Genomic DNA, 26021 nt, shown 5'->3' with positions numbered 1-26021 from the left:
TGAATTTTTTTATATGTAGCTGCATTTGAAATTGATCAAAGTTACCATTAAACACTGTTTTGATAAGAAATAGATTCTTTTGGATTGTAGGAGTTGGTCATTTTTGAAGTAACACAAAGAATATGGGGTTAAGGTGATTGACCGACAATTGGTGGGGTCACTTATTTGCCTCTAACTTTTTTATTTTTCATTGAAATAAGACATATTTAGTATATTTTTACTCAGAATTGATTGCACTTTCTAAATATGGGAAGTTATTTTAATTAAAAAGCAAACTTTGAAAGTTAAAGGTGGCAGGGGATAGTTTCGTACTAAAGACCCAGTCAAATTTCTTAAAAAATTGAGATATCCCCTGTTTGATGTGATATTTTATGTAGAAAAATGATTAGAATGATTATGGGACACATTTGCAGTGTAGCAAAGTGCTTGCTGGAAAAAATGATGTGCAACTTGTACAGGTGTCACTATGATGCTTATCATATACAGAGTTGTAAATGCGAACCTAAGACACATGGTCAGTTGCAGAGGAAATTCAGCTGAAAAGCAGTAGGCCTTAGAAGAAGGTGTGTATCTCAGAGGGAAGATGAATGGCCCCATATCAATTGGTGAATTTTCATTAGGGCATGCATTGATTACAGACTACTGGGTGTTTTATCCTGCTCGCTCGGGCCTAGGGATGGGTTGTATGGGTGCGACTGAGGCCCAAATCTTGGAAAAACAAGCCAAAATTTGGGGAGACCCCATGCAGGTGCATTTTTGGTACATGTGCACTCTACTAGGCAGATTACATGTAATTTGTTGACATAATTTGTGAGCCATGGGCATATGAAGTGTAATTAATTAGCCCCTGGAAAACTGTCCCCATGTACATGTTTTTATGGATCGCATGTATATGTGTACCCCCTCGGCACATGTTTGGCATTAAAAAAAACTATCCTCTGCCACCTCAGCCAAGTTGGATTTCTTCATAATTAGATATTTCATACCACTATTGTTCTTGATGCAAGTAATTAGATAATTCATACCAAGAATAGTCTTGATTAGATATAACAATTGTTTGTTAAAGTAATACAAAGACAAAAACAAAGCTTTTTGACAATGCTTTTTAAGTGATTGGGCTTTCTGGGAGATTTCCAATTTAGCCCACTTGATGCTGAAATTCCCAATTCTGAGGGCCCCAGCCCCCAGTCCCAAAATACTGAAAAAAAAAAAAACACTGGCAGTAAATATTATATTTGAAATCAAATACATTTGATACATATATTTATTACTACGAAAATGTTAATGATTCAATAATTTGTTGTATAATGGTTATAATGTAGTTTAAATATTGTACAGGCTAGCAGTCTCTTAAAGACAAAAAGGAAAATGACATGAAAAATTAATTTAAATTTCAACGAGTACTCGACTTTCATTTGACTTAAGCCTCTGACTGTGCGACTTAGCTGTCCGAGTAAAATTAACATCGCTATTTATCTTGTACATTTTTTTTTTTTAATTTTAAACGAGAAATTTCAATTTCTTTTGGATAGGTGTGACTGCCATCTGATAACTGAAATTTGATACCAAGCATGACCATATTTGCCAGAAGAGCATCTGTTTGGAGATGACGAAGAATAAGCAGCATAGTGAAATTTAAACAGTCACACAAGGATAAAAGTCCTTCCATCTAGGATTATGGACACATCAGGCCTTAATACATTAAGAACTTGTAATATATGTATTTTTACAAAAAAAATTTAGAGAGAACTGCTATTTTGGCATATACAGCAACAAATGTTAACATATGTGCATATTTCAAATGACTTCAGTGCTAAGGGCATGTACATGAACGAGGATTGTTAGAAAAGTTTGCGGACACATTGATTTAAGGAAAATTTACTGTGCACTTTGAAAAATGACCTGTCTGAAGAAATAATTTTTTAATAGCTCGGTGCTCTCCAAGACTTTCAATGACATTGCAATTCTCAACTTTGTGTTTTCGCATTGATCATCTATAATTAGCGATGAAACAGTCATAACCCCTCTAATTTAATTCAAAATTTTGCAACACACCCTCTTTGAATATTGTAGCGACATGTAAAATATCATTAATTTTTTTGCACTACAACAGTGCAATTTTTTATTTCAAGAAATTGGTCTGATTTTAATATAGCTTTGATTACAAATAGACAACTCTAAGATACATAATTCTTTTTATCTTTTTAGCTCTTGTGATCCAAAGGCTCAAAGTGCTAATGCTATGGCCATTTGTGCGGTGTACGTAAACTTTTTAGCTCACCTGAGCTGAAAGCTTAAGTGAGCTTTTCTGATCACCAGTTGTCCGTCGCCTGTCTGTCTGTCTGTCCGTCCGTCTGTAAACTTTTCATATTTTTGTCTTCTTCTCAAGAACCACTGAGCCAAATTTAACCAAAGTTGGTACACAGCATCCTTGGGTGAAGGGGATTTTGTTAAAATGAAGGACCAACCCCCTTTACAAGGGGAGATAATCAAGAGAAGACAAAAATAGGGTGGGGTCATTAAAAAATCTTCTCAAGAACCACAGGGCCAGAAAAGCTGAAAGTTATGTGGAAGCATCCTGGGGTAGTGTAGATTCTAAATTCTTCAAATCATGGCCCCCAGGGGTAGGGCGGGGCCACAATAGGGAATCAAAGTTTCACATTGAAATATATAGGCAAAATCTTTAAAAATCTTCTTCTCAAGAACCACTGGGCCAGAAAAACTGAAACATATTTGGAATCATCCTGGGGTAGTGTAGATTCTTATTTTTCAAATCATGGCCCCCGGGGGTAGGGTGGGGCCGCAATAAGTATTACAAGGGAGGGAGGGTCTGGTGAAGAACAGCAGGGCCAAAGTAACTCAGGTGAGCGTTGTGGCCCATGGACCTCTTGTTAGAATATGGGCCATAACTCAAGAACCCCTTGGCCAATTATTGTCAAATTTGTCACAGTGTATCCATGGCCCAAGGGCTCCCGTTTATAGTAAACTTAGGGTTGTAACCCTTAAACAAGGGGAGATAATTAGGTAAATAAAACCAAAAGTACTGGTTGCTAAAAAATCGTCTTCTCAAGAACCACTGGGCAGATTATCACCAAACTTTCGCTCTGGGACAAAGGGCTTGGTCTCAAGGTCACTTCAAAGTTGACCAAAAATTACATTTATTAAAATGTTGATATTTTGCTTACTATAAAGACTAGGATCATCAAATCTTGTCAGTTGATGCATCTAAGGACCTCGTATCATGTTGACTCAAAAGTAGTTCATGGGCCTACTTTTTAAATTTTGCAGCCATTCTTTTTCAAAATGATTTAGAGGCATATTTTGAACAGTTTCAGGCCTATTATCATCAAACTTTCTTCAGTTGACAAATGACAGAATGAGACCACTATTCTTTAAATTTGCTTGTTGTGTCTTAGACTCAAAATTCACATTATATCAACTTCAATGGATTCAAATATTTTTAATGAATTCTTATTAAAAAAATTTACTTGAATATATGTGTAATATACATGTACATGTAAAAGATTATTTTAACATGTTACAAAAATTTAAATATATGTGTCTTTTTCCCCCCTTGTAAAACATTTGAATAAATGAACCCAAGAAGTACAGTAAAACCATTTTTTCTCAATTTCAACTGGACCAAGATTAAACATCAAGATATCCAATGACTCCAGATAACCATGCAGGGTAAAAAACTTAAAGAATAAGGGGTTGGGAGTACCAACTCACTTCACCATATAAATGGTACATGTATTTAGATATCGGTTTTTGAGATAATGAAGTTTAACTTTTAAGTTAAAGGCTAAAAAAGATGTTATGTTAAAATTTTCCACAAGTGACACCGTGTCTTACTGAAATCATCCCTGTGCATTTCTTGTAAGAGTATTTTTCTACTTACTGATTGTCAAAGAATGGATATCCTCAATCAGTAACACATTTGGATTACTTACTATGTAGTTATGCTGTGTAAATGTTTTGTCAAGCAATTATTATGACAGTGATGTAGCAAAACACTGATGATTCTGTAGTATGACACGTGTTACTAACATGATTGCATCAAAGATGTTAGATGAATAGAAAAGTCTAGAAATTAAAAATCAAAAGTCAAAGTTCAAGAAATGAGGGTCTGGGAGTATTAGTGTTTTGGATACAATTTCAGGAGTACTGTTGGAGAGAGTACAGTTGAATTATATATCCTCATGCTCACTCCAGATTCAGAGTTCCGGAGTTGAGGTCTCTTGATATTTGGGTCAAAGAAGAAAGAGAATATTAGCAAAGTTGACAATCTAAACAGAAACATGTAACCTTTAGGTGGAAATTAAACAAATATTTATCCTTCTATTACGACGTCAACTTACAAGCTAAGAAGGAAGACCCACTCGTTGCTTTGCAACGAGCTTTGCTCTAGTTATTATTAAGGTCTTCCGTCTCCAACGGAAGACCTTATTGTTTTCGTTCGGTTTCTTTTTCCCTATTCTTATTATTATTATTATTATTATTATTATTTTTCTTCCAACCGATTTTGTGCACGTGATTTCTCAGAAACGGCTTGGCCGATTTACATCAAACTTTCAGATGTGAAAGATAATCAACTGATCTTGATAGGTTTTTTTGTTTTTTGATGACGTCACTTCCGGTCGTGAGATATGGACGATTTTCTGATTTTCAGAGGGTCGGCTTGTCCTGGGGTGTTCTCCTAAACGAATAGAGATAAATGGATAAGATTTTTAGTGAAGATAGAGAAAAGATTGTAGAAGTGCCATTTCGCATCTATATGTTTCCAGCTCAAAGGGCGCTGAAGCTCGCCTGGGCTCGAAAAATAGGCTCACAAGCATCTCGCAAAATTTGACACGTTTTCTTTTATATCTTTTTACCTGTAAATATTTTGTTAAAACATATATTACAAAAGATGCACAAAATGACAAGACGTTTCATTTGATATCAGTAAAAAGGGCCTGATCCCTCAAAGTAGGGGCTCAGAGGGGCCAAAAGTCTTTCATATATAACTTTTGAACGATCAAAATTTTGTTATAAATTACTGAAGCAAAAATGTTCATCTTAACGATTTGCAACTATATGTTTTAAAATTTTTATCATATATTACGTAATAAGGGGCCAGAAGGGGCCAGAATGCTAAATCTTTGACACTTTCTATCTCGAAAAGAGAGAATATTTTGATAAGCAATATTGAACAAAAGATGGTCAAAATATTGGTTTAAACTATATGCAACCTTTCAATTTTTGCAAAAGTGCCCCATTAAGGACTTGACGGGCTGGCCCCTAAATATTTCAATTCAGCATATCTCGAAAACGAAAAAAAATTTCTGAATAGTTGTTGAACAAAAATCTTCAAAATGACAAGACCTTTCATTTGATATCAAGAAAAAAGGGCTGATCCCTCAAATTAGGGGCTCAGAGGGGCCAAAACACTTTCAAGTATAACTCTTGAACGATCAATATTTTGTTATTTATTACTGAAGCAAAAATGTTTATCTTAACGATTTGCAACTATATGTTTTAAAATTTTGATCATATGTTACGTAATAAGGGACCAAAAGGGGCCAGAATGCTAAATCTTCGATGCCTTATATCTCATAAAGGGGGAATAATGTGATAAGCAATAGAGAACAAAAAATGTTCAGAATAATGTTCTAAACAATATGCAACCTTTCAATTTTTGCAAAACAGCCCCATTAAGGACTTGAAGGGCTGGCCCCTAAATATTTCAATTCAGCATATCTCGAAAATGAAAATAGATTTCTGAATAGTTGTTGAACAAAAAATCTTCAAATTCACAAAACCTTTCATTTTATATCAAGAAAAAGGGGCTGGTCCCTCAAATTAGAGGCTCAGAGGGGCCAAAACTCTTTCAAGTATAACTCTTGAACGATCAATATTTTGTAATACATTACCAAAGCTAAGATTCTTATCTTAACGATTTACAACTATATATTTAAAATTTTGATCATATGTTACGTAATAAGGGGCCAAAAGGGGCCAGAATGCTAAATCTTCAATGCTTTATATCTCATAAAGAGGAATATTTTGATAAGCAATAGTGAACAAAAGATGTTAAGAATAATGTTCTAAACAATATGCAACCTTTCAAATTTTGCAAAACAGCCCCATTAAGGACTTGAGGGGCTGGCCCCTAAATATTTCAATTCAGCATATCTCGAAAACGAAAATAAATTTCTGAATAGTTATTGAGCAAAAAGTCTTCAAAATGACAAGACCTTTAATTTGATATTAAGAAAAAAGGGCTGATCCCTCAAATTAGGGGCTCAGAGGGGCCAAAATCTTTTATGTATAACTCTTGATCGATCAATATTTTTTTATTAATTGCTGAAGCAAAAATGCTCATCTTAACGATTTGCAACTATATATTATAAAAAATTAAGATCATATGTTACGTAATAAGGGACCAAAAGGTTCCAGAAGGCTAAATATTTGGCACTTTATATTTCAAAAAGGGGAAATATTTTGAAAAGCATTATTGAACAAAAATTGTTCAAAAAAATGTTCTAAACAATATCCAATCTTTCATTTTTTGCAGAACGGCCCCATTAAGGACTTGAAGGGCTGGCCCCTAAATATTTCAATTCAGCATATCTCGAAAACGAAAATAAATTTCTGAATAATTGTTGAACAAAAAGTCTTCAAAATCATAAGACCTTTCATTTGTTATCAAGAAAAAAGGGCTGATCCGTCAAATTAGGGGCTCAGAGGGGCCAAAACACTTTCAAGTATAACTCTTGATCGATCAATATTTTGTTATCAATTACTGAAGCAAAAATGCTCATCTTAACGATTTGCAACTATATATTATAAAATTAAGATCATATGTTGCGTCATAAGGGGCCAAAAGGGGCAAGAATGCTATATATTTGACTCTTTACATCTAAACAAGGGGAGATATTTTTAAAAGCAATTTTGAACAAAAGATGTTCAGAATAATGTTCTGAGCAATATTCATTCTTTCAATTTTTGCAAAACGGACCCATTAAGGGCTTGAAGGGTTGGCCCCTAAATATTTCTATTCGAAATATCTCGAAAACGAGAAGAAACTTTTGAATAGTTGTTGAACAAAAAATGTTTAAAATCACAAGTCTTTTCATTTGATATCAAGAAAAAGGGGCTGACCCTTCAAATTAGTGGCTTAGATGGGCCAAACGACAAAATGTAATTCTTCAATGATCAAGAATTTGTTATAAATTACTGAAGCTAAAATGCTTAACGTAACAATATGCAACAATATGTTGTAGAATTTTGATTCTCTATTGCGTAATTAGGGGCCATAAGTGGCCAGAATGTTAAATCTCTTACGCTTCATATCTCGAAATAGGGTAACAATTTGAAAAGCAATATTGAACGAAAGATGTTCAAGATTATGTTATATAACTAAAAAGAATGAAATCTAAGGAGGGAAATCTTTGTATCATTATCTTTTAACAAAAACGTAATCAAAATCACATCTCATCTCATCGGAAAATCGGACGGAAGACCTACTCGTTGCTCGCAACGAGATCTCATCTAGTTATTATTATTATTCTTTTTTTTTTCCTTACCGATTTTGTGCAGATGATTTCTCGGAGATCTCTCGATTGATTTGCTTCAAATTTTCAGGGTTAATGCGTTGCTATCTGAAGTTTATAATGCCGCTTCAGTTTTAGAAAATTCACTTCCGGTCAGAAGTTATCGCCCTTTGATCGATTTTTACATAGACCTTGTGTCTGCACAAAAACTCAAGAACGACAAATGCTAGAGTGCTGAAAATTTCAGTGGTGATAGAGGACATGTTCTAGATGTGCACCTTGGTTTTCAAATTTTCCGGAAGTGCGAAGTATGGAAGCTCGGTAGGGGTCGAAATTTAGGACGTGATTTATGAGTGAATTTTAGAGACATTTCTTAAAATAACATTTTAAATAGAAGTATTTTGTTAAAACATATTGAACAAAAAGTCTTCAAAATCACAAGACCTTTTGTTTGATATCAAGAAAAAGGGGCTGACCCCTCAAATTAAGGGCTCAGAAGGGCCAAAAGTCTTTCATCTATAACTCTTTAATGATCAATATTTTGTTATAAGTTATTGAAGCAAAAATGTTTATCTTAACATTCTGCAACTATATATTTTAAAATTTTGATCATATGTTATGTAATAAGGGGCCATAAGGGGCCAGAATGCTAAATCTTTGACACATTATATCTCGAAAAGGGGAAATATTTTGATACGCAATATTGAACAAAAGATGTTCAGAATAATGTTCTAAACAGTATACACCCTTTTAATTTTTGCAAGACATCCCCATTAAGGAGTTGGAGGGTTGGCCCCTAAATATTGTTATTCTATATATCTCTTAAACGAAAGGAAATTTCTGAATAGTTGTTGAACAAAAAGTCTTCAAAATCACAAGACCTTTTATTTGATATCTAGAAAAAGGGGCTGACCCCTCAAATTAGGGGCTCAGAAGGGCCAAAAGTCTTTCATCTATAACTCTTTAATGATCAATATTTTGTTATAAATTATTGAAGCAAAAATGTTCATCTTAACAATCTGCAACTATATATTATAAAATTTTGATCATATGTTATGTAATAAGGGGCCATAAGGGGCCAGAATGCTAAATCTTTGACACATTATATCTCGAAAAGGTGATATATTTTGATAAGCAATATTGAACAAAAGATGTTCAGAATAATGTTCTAAACAGTATACACCCTTTTAATTTTTGCAAGACATCCCCATTAAGGAGTTGGAGGGTTGGCCCCTAAATATTGTTATTCTATATATCTCTTAAACGAAAGGAAATTTCTGAATAGTTGTTGAACAGAAAGTCTTTAAAATCACAAGACCTTTTGTTTGATATCAAGAAAAAGGGGCTGACCCCTCAAATTAGGGGCTAAGAAGGGCCAAAAGTCTTTCATCTATAACTCTTTAATGATCAATATTTTGTTATAAGTTATTGAAGCAAAAATGTTCATCTTAACATTCTGCAACTATATATTATAAAATTTTGATCATATGTTATGTAATAAGGGGCCATAAGGGGCCAGAATGCTAAATCTTTGACACATTATATCTCGAAAAGGGGAAATATTTTGATAAGCAATATTGAACAAAAGATGTTCAGAATAATGCTCTAAACAATATACACACTTATAATTTTTACAAGACATCCCCATTAAGGAGTTGGAGGGCTGGCCCCTAAATATTGTTATTCTATATATCTCTTAAACGAGAGGAAATTTCTGAATAGTTGTTGAACAAAAAGTCTTCAAAATCACAAGACCTTTCACTTGATATCAAGAAAAAGGGGCTGACCCCTCAAATTAGGGGCTCAGAAGGGCCAAAAGTCTTTCATCTATAACACTTTAATGATGAACATTTTGTTATAAATTACTGAAGCAAAAATGTTTATCTTAAAGTTCTGCAACTATATATTATAAAATTTTGATCATATGTTACGTAATAAGGGGCCATAAGGGGCCAGAATGCTAAATTTTTGACACTTCGAACAAGGGGAAAAATTTTGATAAGCAATAATGAACAAAAGAAGCTCAGAATAATGTTTTAAACAATATGCATCCTTTCACTTTTTACAGACGAATATCTCTGTCAAGATCTTTTCTAATCTTGTCCAAAATCAGACGGAAGACCCACTCGTTGCTCGCAACGAGAACCATCTAGTTTTATTATTATTATTATTATGGATTGTATGAATTGTATTGCTTGACCCATATGGGTGTATTATGCAATAAAGAATTAATTTAATACCCAGAAGGAGAGAAGATTTTCAATGAATTAATGAATTTTCACTATTTTATCAATAGAGCCCCGTCCTAACACCAGAACCCCTGAAATTCACAATTTTGGAAAAGGCACTCTTGCTCATCATAACTATGTACTTAGTTTCTTTATTATGCCAACAGTTTGTCTGCTTGATGCCCAGGAGTAAAGAAGATTTTGAAAGATTGCATTAATTTTGGTGGTTTTAGCCCAACCCCTCAGGCCCCAGAGGTGAGGGGGGGGGGGGGGGGCATGGACCATGAAATTTACAATTTTTGTTTCCCTTCACCCATAGATGCTATACGCCACATTTGGTTGAAATTGGTTAAGCGGTTTCAGAGAAGAAGCTAGAAATGTTCAAATGTAAACACACGACGCACGAAGATGGACGAAAACGGAGAGCAATAGTTCACTTGGTGATTCAGGAGAGCTTTAAAAAGTAGTTCAGGGTCCTGAAGACGACGACATTTAGCCTGAACTGTTACTAGAGCTGTTACTAGAATACGCGAAATGGAGGCGGCCCATACTCAAGCCTTTGACGAAACAAATTCTTCTACTGACATTGATTTGAATGACACTTTCTTTTCTGACCTTCATAGCACTTAAGTGCCACAAAATAATGTTGGCTACCGATACTCGGTACCAATACTGTACCGAATAGTTACTTTAAAAATTCCGTTAAAATAGTGTTTCATTTAATACCGGCATTTCTTAATCTCATAAACATTTTATTACATTCAATATAATTAAAAAAATTCCAGACTCGCTTACATCGAATTCTATCCGCATTGAAAGGCTAGGCCAATCAAAGATTAAAGAAATAGATGCTTAGTACCATTCTTGCTTTCGACTGTCAATATTCGAGAAAATTTAATACGTATATTTAAAAAAAATCAAAATACACTGTACATTCACATTTATCGTGTTTTAATTTTATTTAAAAAATCTGATAATAAATGTAAATTTAAAGGGCAAAAAATGTGATATGTTGTGCATCTCTATCCGTTTTCTAATGCGTCGTCATTTAGTACAACTAAACAAAATAGGTCCTGGCAACAGATTGAAGTGGTCAGCCCATGTGTGATTATGTATCTAGTCAAATTAATTTGTTTGAGATTCAATTTATTTGTTTTGTTCATCATTTATTAAAAAGTTAAAATATAAACATAGTTTTTTAGCTCATTTAGATCATAACATTGAAGGGTTGGTGATTAGTGAAAGTACATTAGTTATTAAATGAACCATCATTCTCATTCAAGGTGAGGAATGAACCTTTACAAGTGGTGATGATGGTGAGTCAAATCTACCAGTAAACCAAGACAAGGGCATCCTCAGAGAGCAATTACGTTCTGAACAACACGACCCCGATATCGTCCAAATTAGTATGTGGACACTTCACTTAAGTTGGAGAATGCCTCTATATGAAAGATGGCATCGTTATTCAAAAATGGCGACCACCCGATGCTTTCTGAAATACTGGGATGAAGGGGTTCATTTTGTACTATTTGCTGCACGAGAGACAGTTCAGGAATCTCTTGGGTTCAGTCCTTTTGAATTGGTGTTAGGTCATACTGTTAGGTCCTTTGAAATTTGTTCAACGAAAAGTGGTTGAGACTAGTGATCTTAATCTTTTAGATTATGTGTCTGATTTCAAAGAAAAGCTTTATAATTCTTGTAATTAGTACAAGAAAATTTGTAGAGTTCTCAAATGAAAATGAAAATGTGGTATGACAAAGTTGCCAGAAATAGAGTTTTTAAGATAGGGTTCTTGTATTTTTACCGATTCCTGGTCATCATTAATAGGCCAGATAGTACGGCCCTTATAAAATTCAAAGCAAGATTAGTAACGTAAACTATGTAGTTACGACACCAGGTCGACGGAAAGAGAAACGGGTTTGTCACATTAACATGTTAAAAGAGTACTCTGAGAGATGTGACCGATATTTTGTAAAACCAGTTTCCACCTTAGCCTGTGCTAAGACAGTCCAAAATTGTATTGAAAGTGATATGAGTGTAGAGATGAATGATAAAGTTTGTTATTTGGCTGATTTTGAGACAAAACTTTGACATTTGAACATTCACCAGAAGGAACAAGTTGATGAATGTGTATCATCAATTCTTGTAAATGAATAAATGAAAAAATATTACCGTTTCCAGCATATACAGTAGGTTTATATATGCGATTAAAATTTTGTTCAGCTCTACATGTGCGAACTTGCTTCAGATGCTGGATTTGACTTACATTTTCTGGATGAGTGACTATTTTAAAGTTTTTAGATAAGTGTATTCCCAAATACTGAAAGCCCTGTCAGACCAAAATTGTATAATTGTTGCATCTAGGGATGCAAACTTGTCTACTAGATCATTAGTTTTAAGTGTGGGACTTTGGATTGCAAAATTCGATAAGTTAAGCTCTGTATTCATTTGATTACCCATATTAAACAATAATGATATAAATTTGAAACTGTGCAGACTTGAATGAACACAACAGAAAGTGTAAATCTATTTTTTCTCGACCTACGGAATCTGTCTCCTTGCAGTACAGGAACAGCGCGCTAGACAGCTCGGCTTTCTAGCCAAGTTAAAAAAAAAACTTGCTTTCGATGCCGATGGAATTCTCGCGGCGCTGTCCTATACGACACGGTCATTGAGAATGGAAGTGAGATACAGTTATTTGGACATTAGTTTTATCAGAGGATCTTTACCAATACACGTTGTAATGAATTTAATTTTTATTTATAAAGCACATTTTACAACAACTCTAAAACTAACATAACTGCCCTAAGTGAGGAAATATTAATATAGAAAGCACAGAGAAATTCACTTTTATAAGGATACCCACTTCAGCCCCAGCCCGGGGTTGAACTCTCGACCTACGGAATCTATCTCCTTGCAGTACAGGAACAGCGCGTTAGACCGCTCGGCTATCTAGGCAATTTAAAAAACTTGCTTTCAATGTCGATGAAATTCTGGCGGCACTGTCCTATACAACACTATCTATATATAATTTATGTTCCTTGTAATTACAGCTCTAATTCATCAACTAAATTTTTAAATATTTTTCTAATTATTAAGAAAATATTTCTTTGCGAAAACCATTGGAGTAATGTGGAAACAATGCAGAGATACATAGAGAAAATAATTATACCATACATAGAACAGGTGCGTGATGAATAAGATTTGCCTTTGAGACAAAAAGCACTGTGTATTTTTATGTTTATAAGGCACAACAAGATAAATCCATTCTTAATTTCATGGAGGAAAAGGGCATTAAATTTGTGTTTGTTCCAGATCCGTGTACAGATAGTTTACGACCTCTGGACATCCAAATAAACGGCCGATTTAAAACCCTCTTGAAACCCTAATTTCAGATGTAAATCGCGAACGAAATAAATTTTCTCTGGAAAAAGGTGACATCGAGGATGTCGAAGTTGACTCTAATGATAAAACGCCGCTTAATGATACAAATATCATTAAGCGTTGCAAGTGCAACGCTTAATGCCATAAATTATTGCATTGATAGTTGACATTCTCAACTGCTAATGCTAATTCGCCTCTAATGATAAGAATTATATCATTAAGCGTCACAAATGCAGAGCAACATCGACCCTTAATGAAACAAGCAAATATCTACATAATCGACGGTTAATGATACACAATAGTATATCATTTAGCGTTGCAGTCGCATCCTTTACTGATACAAAAAATTCAACCCCCCTCCCCCAACCGGGATCTTGGCGTCATATGCATTGTTATTTGACTGAGTGAATGTGTGATATTTTTTATCATTCTTTTTATTTTTTCTTTTTCTAGCATATTTCATTTCTAAAAGATCTTTTCTGGTGTATTTTACCGGTGTTGAAGAGTAGGATTTCCCCCATAGCCAGCTTTTCCCCCGGAAATTGTTCCCTAGAGTAGGATTTTCCCGGAAGGGAAATCTCACACCGGAGTCAAATTTTCCCCTCTTTTTTTTTTTTCTCAGAGTAGGATTTCCGCCCTTTTTATGGAGTCAATATAAACAGCAATATTTTTGTGAAAAAAAGATAAACGACACACTGACTTTTTAATGAAAAATGAATGTTTTACTCGTATACTGTTCAATTGTAGTAAGAATTTTCTTAGCATATTTTCCCAATCATTGAGTCTGAACCCGAATATTCTTTCAAAAGAAATGTAAAACTCCTCATATTCGAAGCATAACACCTCTAATGGCACAGTGGTACTTGTTTTTGTCCCATATTTTTAATGTCCAGTATATCAAGGCTATCTTAAGTTTAAAGATTCAGTTTGCTTTCAAAGAAAGTAATTTATGTATACTTGTACATGTATGTTGTTTGAATCCAATGAACAAAAGAACTGAGTTTACTAGTATCTCGTTAGAACGAATACATTATTTCATAACGAGTTAGATATCTCCTTATAACCAGATATTTATCCCCTCAAGATTTAATTATCTAGTTATATCGATTAGTTGTTATTTCGTTACATGAAAAGAATAATATTTTAATGCCTTAAAAATAGTTTGACAGTTGCTGAGAAAAATGAGATGTAAAATTTTCATTTTTCATTCTTCGTATGTTTCAATTCTTCTGGAAGGCTGTAACGGCAGCTCAGTCGGTAGAGCGCTCGCTCTGTGATCGGAAGGCCGTGAGTTCGAATCTCGGCCGCGACTGACCCTAGTTAAAAAAAAAAATAGGTAGCAACAGTACTGTTCCTTCACCAGCGCTCGGAACTTTAAAGTGAAAGTTGCGGGTCCTTCGGATGAGACCTTAAAAACCGAGGCTCCGTGTCACGGCAGGTGTTGGTACGAGAAAGATCCCGCACTGCTCAATGTGTACTCGGTACTCAGCATTCAGGGAGAGTGCCTAGAAGCCCTTCACCGGTATATGGTGACGTCTCTATATGAGTAAAACATTCTCGAATGGGACGTAAAACTACAAACAATCAATCAATCAATACAACCGGTCACCATTTTCAAGAAGGGGCACATGTGTCGCATATTCCCCCTCATAACATTAGTTCAGCCATAGTATTTCATTGGGAGGAAATTGGCTCTGGGGGAAATCGCACTCTATTACGCACAGAGTAGGATTCCGCTGGAGAATTGAATCTGGTGTGAGATATCCGTAGGGGAAATCCTACTCTAGAGTCATTTTTCCGTGAGGTAAGATTTAAGAGGGGAAAGCCTACTCTTTAAGACCCCCCCCTTCTGATAAAACCGGATACTTGCGGGTCTTATACAGTTCAATTCGTGTGAATTTTCTGAGTTATTAAATGTATATCCCAAAGCAACTAAAAGTGACCTTTGACCCACCCCCCTACAGAAAACGCGGACCCCTGTTAAGTTGATATGAAAAGTCATAAAAAAGAAGTAACGGCTACAACCCTCCCCCCACCCACCCACCCACACCGCCCCTATCACCACCACCACCACGAAATATAGGTTTTTCACACTTGGGAAGTAATCTTTTAGTATTTTTTCTTGTCAAAAATTTTCTGGGTTGGGTTTTTTTTTGGGACTTGGGTGGAACCCCCCCCCCCCCCCCACTGGAAAAAAATTCCTGGATCTGGGCATGCTTAAGAATATTCAGAATGTAATTTACAACTTAAGTACTTCGAGTTTGTTTAGAATGTATACATACGTAATTGTAATATTAGAAAGTACATGTATAATTTATATAATTTACCACTGAGAAAGCAGTTTAAATTTTAAGTTCAGAAATGTACTCTCAAGACTAGATCGTAAAAAAAATAAACCAGTGAATCAACAAATACTCTACATCGTGAATACGTATGTTTAATGTGCTACAGAATCAACATCGGGATCGATCCTTCAGTGGTGACGATGCAGTGGTCAGGCGACAAAACATTTATATGCAAAAGATATACTAGGACATACTAGGCAATGCACATGCACATAAACTTTACAATATACCTTTTCACTGATAATTTTCCAAAAATATTATTACATTATGTTTACAATTAGTACCATCAGATGTTCTTTTAGTTTTTGAAAGAGAATTTAACAAAAATATAGTTTTAACTGGTAATTTTATAAATTTGATTCAGAGGAGACCAGACATCAAAAAATTGCACAAAGATTCTTCAATTATTGAAACTCTTAAATCATACAGGGAATAAGAACATAACAGTTAATAACTACGTTATTTCCTTAAGGTAAAATTGTTCTCTCCTTTCATCCCTCTTCTATGTCACCTTCTCTTCTATTGAGTTTTCCCTTTTTTCTTACCCTAGATTATGTAAATAACTATAAAGCAGAGCCAAAATTTGAAGACTTTTAATTTTTAATTTTTAAATTTTAAGAATTTTAATTGCAAATCCGGAAAATTCTTTCATGAATTTGTTATGTCTGTGGCATATATCTTAGTATATTAGACAGAATATAAACAGAGCATTGTTTTCAAATAAGTTTAAACTTATTAAGCAAGTTGATTTCTCCTTGTTAACTACATCAGAATGACAAAATTTGCTGATGTTTTTATTTTGAGTTAATTTTATCAGCTTAATTTCATTCGGGATGAAAGTGCAGACTTCAACATCAGAATTTTTAAATATAATATATCAAATATCTCAATGAAATCAATTTAAAGCTATATATGGCGTATATGAGCTAAAAAATAAAAATACGAGATTGAGTGTAGATACATGTAGATATGATATATGTTATTTACGTTCAAATTTAAATTTTCACCGATTTTGAACTTGAATAACCCTTTGTTTCCATAGTTAAATTGACTTTAAACTGTCTCTGTTATTCAAATACGGAGTCGGTAAATATACAAAGTATATATTTATACAAAGTATTCATAATAATTATAATGTTTATTATCGATTTTCAAACAAATTATATGTTATACATTCTGAAAAGAGTCCCTATTATTACTATTAACCCTACTAATATCATCAAAAACAAAAATGTTGAAAAATTCAACTTTTTTAATTTGCTTGCAGTAACGACCGGAAATACTGACGACGCACGAAAAGGCAATCCCACAAATCTGAAAGTCACGTTCTATGCTCTTTAATAAGTCTCCAGTTCACTTTAACCGTTCTTTAGATCTGCAGTGGACAACATTCCATATAAAAATCAGGAAATTGCCCGTAACTTGGAACTAGAATGGAATTTTCCAAATTTTCCTTGTGATGAACAAAGTTCATATGATGACTAATATTTCCTGAAAGTTTCATAGAAAATTATTGAATAGTTTTTGAGAAAACGCCTGCACTAAAAATTTGGTCCAAAAAATAAAAATAATAATAATGAGATCTCGTTGCGAGCAACGAGTAGGTCTTCCGTCCGATTTTTTGATGAGATGAGATGTGATTGATTAAGTTTTCGTTAATGATAATGATATAAAGATTTAATTATTTTGATTAATATAACATAATCTTTAACATCTTTCGTTCAATATTGCTTTTAAAAATTCTTCCCGTTTTCGAGATATGAAGCGTAAAAGATTTAATATTCTGGCCACTTATGGCCCCTAATTACGCAACAGAGAATCAAAATTTTACAACATATTGTTGCATATTGTTACGTTAAGCATTTTTGCTTCAGTAAATTATAAAGTCTTGATCATTGAAGAGTTACATTTTAGTCTTTAGGCCCCTCTGAGCCCCTAATTTGAAGGGTTAGCCCTTGATATCAAATGAAAAGACGTGATTTTAAACATTTTTGTTCAACTACTCAGAAGTTTCTTATCGTTTTCGAGATATGTAGAATAAAAATATTTAGAAGCCAACCCCTCAAGTTTTTAATGGGTTCGTTTTGCAAAAATTGAAAGGAGACATATTGTTCAGAACATTATCCTGAAATCTTTTGTTCAAATATTGCTTATTAAAATATCTCCCCTTGTTGAGATATAAAACGTCTAAGATTTAGCATTCTGGCCCCTTTTAGCCCCTTTTAATCTAGGACACGCTAATAATGTACAGTGTAGCACTTGCCGAACATTGCACGCCTTATATACCGATAGTCCAGGCATATCAGAGAATTGTACTATAATGAATAAGAAATAAAGCGATAATTATTTCTTATCTTATTCAAACGTGGTTAATTCTATTCGTTACACAGGCCCCTAGCAACAGTTTCAAAAGTAAGGGGGGGGGGGGGGGGGCAACTTCCCAAATAATCCAAGAAGCAAGAAAAGGTAATTTACCGTTTTATCATGGAATTAGCCAGTGCTCAACTTAAATCAATCATTTTTCAAAGTTATTAGAATTTTAAAACAATAACCAATTTAATATAGTGCACGCGATATCTCGAGAATTATACAGTGGTTTTTCGTTCAAACTTTCAGGGATAATGCGCTATTACAGCCATTGTTATATTTTGAAGAATTTTTTAACAATTCGCTTCCGGTTCCAAATTATGGACAGTTTTCTGATTTTGAAATGAAATTTTGTCGTTCCTTTTTTCAAAAATGGCTAAAGATCTGAATTGGAGACTTGTTAGATATGATAGAAGATGGCCTTTAGATAATCTAAGCAGAATTTCTTTTTTGTGCGTCGTTATTACTTCCGGTTGCTACCAAAAGCGAATATAAAAAGTCGAAATTTTCAACTTTTCTTTGTTTTTGAATATTGTTTGATAATATTAAGATGGGTTATTCGGACGGAAGATCTCTCGTTGCTCGCAATGAGTTTCTAGTTATTATTCTTTCTTTTTAGACCAAAATTTTGGGCACGCGATTTCTCAAAAACTATGAAGTAGTTTTCAATGAAACTTTCACGAAAAATGAGTCATCTTATGAACTTTGTTCAACAAAAGGAAAATTCGCTTCCGGTTCCAAACTATGGGCAAATTCCTGATTTTTTAACAGAATTTTTTCTGCGGCATATCTAAGAAAGTTATGAACCGGAGACTTATTAGAGATTATAGAACATGTCTTCTAGATTACCAGAATTGCCTTTTCGTGCGTCGTCACTACATCCGTTTGCTACCGGAAGCGAATTTAAAAAGTCGAATTTTTCAGCCTTTTTGTTTTCAACATATTCTGTGAAAAGCTTATATAAGATGCATGGACATCAGAGAAGTTTAAATTAAATAATTACTTGATTTTTTTTTTTATATAGGACATTAAAAAGTGTTGAAGGCAATTTACACTCTGTCCCTTTATAGTTCACAACCATTATCCAGTAAGTGTCACTAATAATTCTAAGTAATTTGTAGTCAAAGAATAAATAAAGATTTGTAATTAAATTGTTATAAAGAATATATGTTTTTAAATAATATTCAAACTAAGATTTATTTCAAGAGTCAATTTTGCACGTTTATAAAAGTATCTCAGATTTAAAAAGCAATTAAATTTTCTTCGCTGACACTAACAACCTGTCGTTTCAGTTTCATAAAAATTTGACATGTTGTACTATAGTATCGATGAAACGCCCCTTGACCTTAGGTCTACGCGTTGGATATTCTTGTATCTATCTACTGAGTAACCTCTAATGGTATCGCCGACATTGCTGAGCACTGCCATTTTAGCTCAATATTCTTTTGTCAAAAGGGATTAAGCCATTACCGAAATACATTTTTTTCTTTCTTTGTTTTGTTTTTTGATTTTTTGTTTATTTTTAACTTGTCATTTTAAGCCCCCTTTTTCCCTAAAAAAAGGTTGTTACGTATATGCCTAAAGAAATGGCCAAATATGATTCATTTAAAAAAATAAGCAGTCATTCTTTCCATTTTAAAAACAATTCAAAGATTAAACTGAACTTATTGCAAACCTTCCTACACAAAAATGACCCGGTATTGATTTTCATAACCTTTAATGCAGACAAACACTTCATCTTTGTACTAAGAAATTAAAATAATAATCAGATGCAATATTACAGGGAAATAAATCTGTATTCAATCTTTCAGATTTAATTTCCGGGGGTTTTATACATAATAAAGCATTATTTACTAGGAATTAAATAAAGGCATGCTGTATTTGGGGTGTCCATACATAATTTTTCAATGGTAATTGATTGATATAGAATGTTCACTGAATGGCTTATTGCACTCACCTCTAACAACCCCACCCCCATTTTTTGTAGCGAAGTCAAATCTTCCCATATTAATGCATTTTTAAAAAATCCTGGTCAATTTTTTTCGTTTTCTTTTTTTCCTGATATCTTATTGGCTCTAGATGATATAAACTACAATGAAAATAAGTTGATAGAGCTCAGGTAAAAATGTTGGGAAAATATATAACATACGCAACTTGCATTTTATGACGGTATCTTTACCGGCGTTTTTCTCATTATGACGTCAAAATACATAAGGGCCCTTTTCGCATGGGACGGCTCGGTGCAAATTGTTAAGAACATTATTCTGAACATCTTTTGTCCAATATTGCTTATCAAAATATTTCCTCTTTCCAAGATATAAAGCATCAAAGATTTATCGTTCTAACCCCTCTTGACCCCTTACTACGTAATATATGACCCCAATTTTATAAAAATGTAGTTGAAAATTGTTAAGATAAACATTTTTGCTTCACTAATTTATAACGAAATATTGACCTTTAAAGAGTTATAATTAAAAGACTTTTGGCAACTTTGAGCCCTTACTAGGTGGGGTCAGCCCTTTTTTCTCGATATAAAGATATAAAAGAAAACGTGTCAAATTTTGCGAGATGCTTATGAGCATCGGCGCCTTTTGAGCTGGGAAGATATAGACTCAAAAAAGCATATCTACTATCCTTCCTCTACCTTCACTGAGAATCTCAACTCAATATCTTTAAGCGTTTAAGAGTGATTGCCAGGACAAGCCGACCCTCTGAAAATCAGAAAATCGTCCATATCTCACGACCGGAAGTGACGTCTTCAATATAAAAAATTTCCAATAAGGCTCAGATCAATATCTATCAGATCTGAATGTTTTGTGAAAATCGACCGAGCCGTTTCCGAGAACTCGCATGCCCAAAATCGGTAAGAAAAAAAGAGAGTAATAACTAGAAACTCATTGCGAGCAATGAGAGGTCTTCCGTCCGATTTTGAAAATTTAAACGTAAATTCAAGCTGAAAAGGTGATAAAAGAAATTCAGACCCTATGGAGATTTAACCCTGGTCGTCAGCGTGAAAATCCAACGCATTAACCATTCACTTTTTTTCATCACATCCTGTCATTACCGGAAGTAACGGCGATACAAGATTTTCTCGCGATTCAAATAAACTGATAACTAACTATCAGTCCTGAAAGTTTTAGACTTCAGTCGTTTACTGTTGCCGAGCAATTTAGTGAGAACAAATTCTAATTTTGAGGACAGGTAAACATGCGACCGAAAGTGAATTTTATTTTTAAAAAAAATCTCTGACGTTTCTCTAGACATTTGCAGTATCTACAAAATGCATAAAGCATTTCAAGTACTTTATCGACAAGCAATATTTATGGGAGAATTATATATCGAAATGACGCAGTTCATCTCCTAAAACTGGAAGTTGACGTATTTGTTTCCGGTGGAATCTAACATATTTCAAAACAGGGAAAGAGATGCAATAAAGTGATCAAGTTTTAATTTAAAAAAGAGAAGTTAAAATTGTTGATTCCTTTGATCACCTCCTGTAGCAAGCGGAAGTGACGACTGACGTGTTTAACCAAAATGATTTCGCCTACTCCTCAAGGTCTATTACTCATAAAAGTTTGGTGTTTCAATCTTTTACCTGTTTTTGAGATCTCTCTCAGACAACTTCTCATTTTGAGGACAGGAAAACACGCGACCGGAAGTCAATTTTTGAAAGATATTTAAGGATACTCTAGACATTTGCAGTCTGAATAACATATTTAAAATTCATTTCAAATACTTTATCTACAAAATATATTATTGGGAAAGAAAAATACTCAAATTACGTTGTTTTATTCTTATAACCGGAAGTTGACGTTTTTGTTTCCGGTGGGACCAACATCTCTCGAATCTGCGAAAAAGATGCAATAAAGTCATGCAATTTTTAATTAAAAAAAAGAAAGTTGAAATTTTCGATTTCTTTGATGACGAGTGGAAGTGACGGCTGACGCTCTGAACCCAAATGGTTTTGCCTACATCTTAAGATCTGTTGCTCATATACGTTTGGTGTCTTAATCTCTTACCGTTTCCAAGATCTTGCTCAGGCAACTTTTCATTTTGAGGACAGAAAAACACGCGACCGGAAGTGAATTTTACAAAGATTTTTGACGTTACTCTAGACATTTGCAGTCTGAATAACATATTTAAAATTCATTTCAAATACTTTATCTACGAAAGATATTAATGGGAAAGAAAATTACTCAAATTATGTCGTTTTTCTCTTATAACCGGAAGTTGACGTTTTTGTTTCCGGTGGGACCAACATATTTCGAAACTACAAAAGAAATGCAATAATGTGATATAAGTATTTGTTTTAAAAAAGAAAGTTGAAATTTTACGATTTCTTTGATCTCTTCCGTAAGCGACCGGAAGTTCCGACGACGAACGAAAAGTAGCGACCCGGCTAGTATCTATCACGAACTATAATCCCTGAAAGTTTGTCATTGATATCTCTTGTCGTTCTTGAGATTATCCGCGGACAAAATGTCACTTTGAAATCAGAAAATGGTCTGTAACATGGCACTGGAAGCGAATTTCCAAATTTTCTCTCAGATAGATCAAGTTCATGTTACAACACACAATTCCTGAAAATTTCATGTAAATCCATCCAACAGTCTTCGAGAAATCGCGTGCACACAATTAGAAAGTCAAAAAAAATAAGAATAATAATAATAAGAAGAAGAAGAAACAGTAGAATCACTATAGGTCTTCCGTTGAAAACGGAAGACCTAATAATAAGAAACAGTAGAATCACTATAAGGTCTTCCGTGGAGATGGAAGACCTTAATAATAGGGAAAAAGAAACCGAACGAAAACAATAAGGTCTTCCGTTGGGGACGGAAGACCTTAATAACAGAATGCCGTGTAAGGTTCACGTAAAAACATGGCTGACGCAAAACAATTCCTGAATTTTCCCCTTCAATTCGAGCATTTCTGCATTGGACAGGGCTGATGGTTGTTTATGAGATGATAAACTATGTGTAAACTTTCTTAGTTTAGCGGAATCATGAACATTTTCGGCCTGATGAATAATTTGTTTACAGTAGTGATGAGGCTTACGCGCACCTGCAGGAGCGGATTCAAGGATTTACAAATTAATGACATTTAATAGAAATGAAATTTTAATACTTTTAAATATTATTTAATGAAATGATTAATATGCAAGTAATAGATATACAAAAAAACGCGGAATGCTAATGAATGCAGCTGACAATCACTACTTTTTAAAGATAAATTAATTCTAAATAAAATAATTATAAATTCTATAGACAAAACAGAAGAAGAATGAATGGTAGCAAAATATCAAATCACATCAGGGGAACCGAATTTTATTAATGAAACTTTTAAGAAGTTCCTTATAAGTTGTGAATTTTATATCTGTGTATTCTACCTGGTTGCTTCGAGGGCGGGGGGGGGGGGGGGGTCTTGAACATTAACATGTAAATAACCATTATTTTGTAGAAAGAATTAAGGCTTATAATTTGGAAAAGGTCAAGAAGAGTTGCTTATGATATGAAGGTCAAGGTCATTTTATTAAGAATCCAAAACATAAAAGCGAAAAGAGAAAAAAAAAGGGGGGGGGAGGGGGGGGGAGATGACAATGTCTTCTACAGTCGACAAAAAAGAGGGGCGAATAAAATACACACACACATATCATATACAACCGTTTTTATTAAATATAAACTCGTTTCCATGGCAACAGGAAGGTTTTTCTGGCCTATCCCAATCACCAGGTAGGTGTTAACTCTACACCACTTCCTACGTGAATGAGCACTGAGCAGTCCCCGCAAACTATATATACGGGGAAAAAATCAATATTTTGTAGTGTTTAAGAAACGTTGGTCCTACGTTTTCGGAAATTCTAAGATATTTAAAGATATTTAATTCCTTCTTAATCCTATCAAGAAACTGGTAATACGTAAAATCTTTAAAGAGGGGCCTTTACATACCCTATGAATATAAACAGAAAAAAAAGTTAGAAAGACGATTGATTGATTGATTGATTGATTGTATGTTCTTTTACGTTCCATTCGAGAATTTTTCACTCATATAGAGACGTCACCATATACCGGTGAAGGGCTTCAAATTTTGACCTTTACTCGGCACTCAGGGCCATTGAGCAGTGAGGGATCTTTATCGTGCCAACGCCTGCCGTGACACGGGGCCTCGGTTTTTAAGGTCTCATCCGAAGGACCCGCAACTTTCACTTCAAAGTGCCAAGCGCATGGCGAAGGAACAGTTGCTACCTATTTTTTATCGACTTAGGTCTGTCGCGGCCGAGATTCGAACTCACGACCTCCCGATCACGGAGCGAGCGCTCTAGCGACTGAGCTACCGTGAACAGTTAGAAAGACGAAGAAATTAAAATAATCGACTTTTTAATCCAATTTCTGTGACGACCGGAAGTATTGACGACGGAAAGAATATTCATGGTGACATCTACAAGTCATTATCTATGATATCTGACAGAGTTAACTTTCATATCTTAAGCTGTTCTGGAGAAATGGAGCGGACAAAGGTCCTTTACAAAATTTCGTCTGTACAATAATATTAAGAATACTAGATACTTATTGCCTAGGCAATAACAGGTCTTCCGTTTTCTTGATTATTTTGTCAATTGGTTTGAAAAAAAGAAGCTGTAAATGCAAAAAAAAAAAAGTTCTCCCACCAGGGATCGAACTCAAAACCTTTGGTTTGTAAGGCAGGCACGCTAACCAGTAGACCAAGTATACCGATGAAAATGGAGATTAGTAAATGAATTGTTTAGGAATAAATAGGAATAAAAGCACGTGTTCTTTTGTTTGTTATGGAATGTTGTAATCGGTATTGAATAGATTGAGAAACACGATTGGTGTATAATGCAAATGCAGATTTTCGGTTAAAAAAAAAAAAAAATTTGAGTTTTTCTATATTTGGAATGCATTGAGTAGATCATTCAGAGCCTATAATGCATTAGATCTGCAGTGTCGAGACTTTATTTACATATATGAAAATGTCGGATCGGGTTCGGATGTGACTGAATATCCTGAAATAATAGGTAAGATTAAAATAAGCATCTCTGTGTGGAATGAATTAAATGTAAGTAGCAAAAATTAAAATTTCAGATATGCATTTTAGGAAGAAAAAGGTGTCAAAGAGAGTGTGAAAATTAATTTGCTAAGAAAAATCACTGTTTTCGAAATTCATTCAATTAATATTAATTCTAAATAAAATTGAAATAAATTCCACGTACTAGAGAAATCAAGAATGCCTGGTATTGAAATATCATATTATATCAAGAGAATCGACTGCTTTTCATAACAACTGAAGAAGTATCCGAGAAAAGCTTAATTTTTATGTTCATCGGCACCTAAATTTCAGATACGAAATAAATGTAGTGTTTGCCGTTAACATTCTATAATTTCTATATACTTTGGAGATTCACCGTCAAACTTTCAGGAAACTTTCATTTAGGTCTCTTCTACAGTTAATCGAAATTTGATGTCGATCCAAGATGTTGTATGAGTTTAAGAGACATATTCTAGGTTGATATTGGTTTGATTTTTTTTTTTTAAAAGAGGAGGAAATTAATTATTGATTCTGACCTCTTGGTCATAGGTCAAGGTCATCAAAGTTCAAGGTCATCAAAGTTCAAGGTCAAGGTCATGACCCCCCCCCCCGGATATAACTCTACTTTCTATGTGTTTTTTTTACTTCATCATGACCGAAATTACTCCAAACAAATAAAATGTTCATTCTACACCTAAATTTTTCACAACTGATCATTCCTAAAAGTCCTTGAAAAACTACTCATGTTTGAGACAACTTCCGGTGTTTCGGCCGGCACTTCCAGTGAAAATAATTTGCAGGGTTATAGTCTATCTAACATCTGCATTAGCCAAACATTTCTGTAAAAAGAAAAAAAGAAACGTGGAAAATTCTTTTTTTCATTTTTTTGCATCGCTTCCTGTCACGACCGAGAGTGACAGCAACGTACGATTTTCACAAGATGTACAAAAACTGGTGACTGACTATCAGTCCTAAAAGTTTTAGACTTCAGTCGTTTACTGGTGCTGAGCAAGTATGTGAACAAAATCTCATTTTGAGGACAGGAAAATACGCGACCGGAAGTGAATTTAACTGAGATGTTTGACGTCACTCTAGACATCTGCAGTCTCAATAAC

The sequence above is a fragment of the Saccostrea echinata genome, unplaced genomic scaffold (genome assembly GCF_033153115.1).
Source record: "Saccostrea echinata isolate AGI-Se365-2 ecotype Australia unplaced genomic scaffold, CSIRO_AGI_Sech_v1 ptg000042l, whole genome shotgun sequence".
NCBI classification, from domain to species: domain Eukaryota; kingdom Metazoa; phylum Mollusca; class Bivalvia; order Ostreida; family Ostreidae; genus Saccostrea; species Saccostrea echinata.
The sequence above is the reverse complement of the archived record's forward strand: the minus strand, read 5'-3'. Positions refer to the sequence as shown.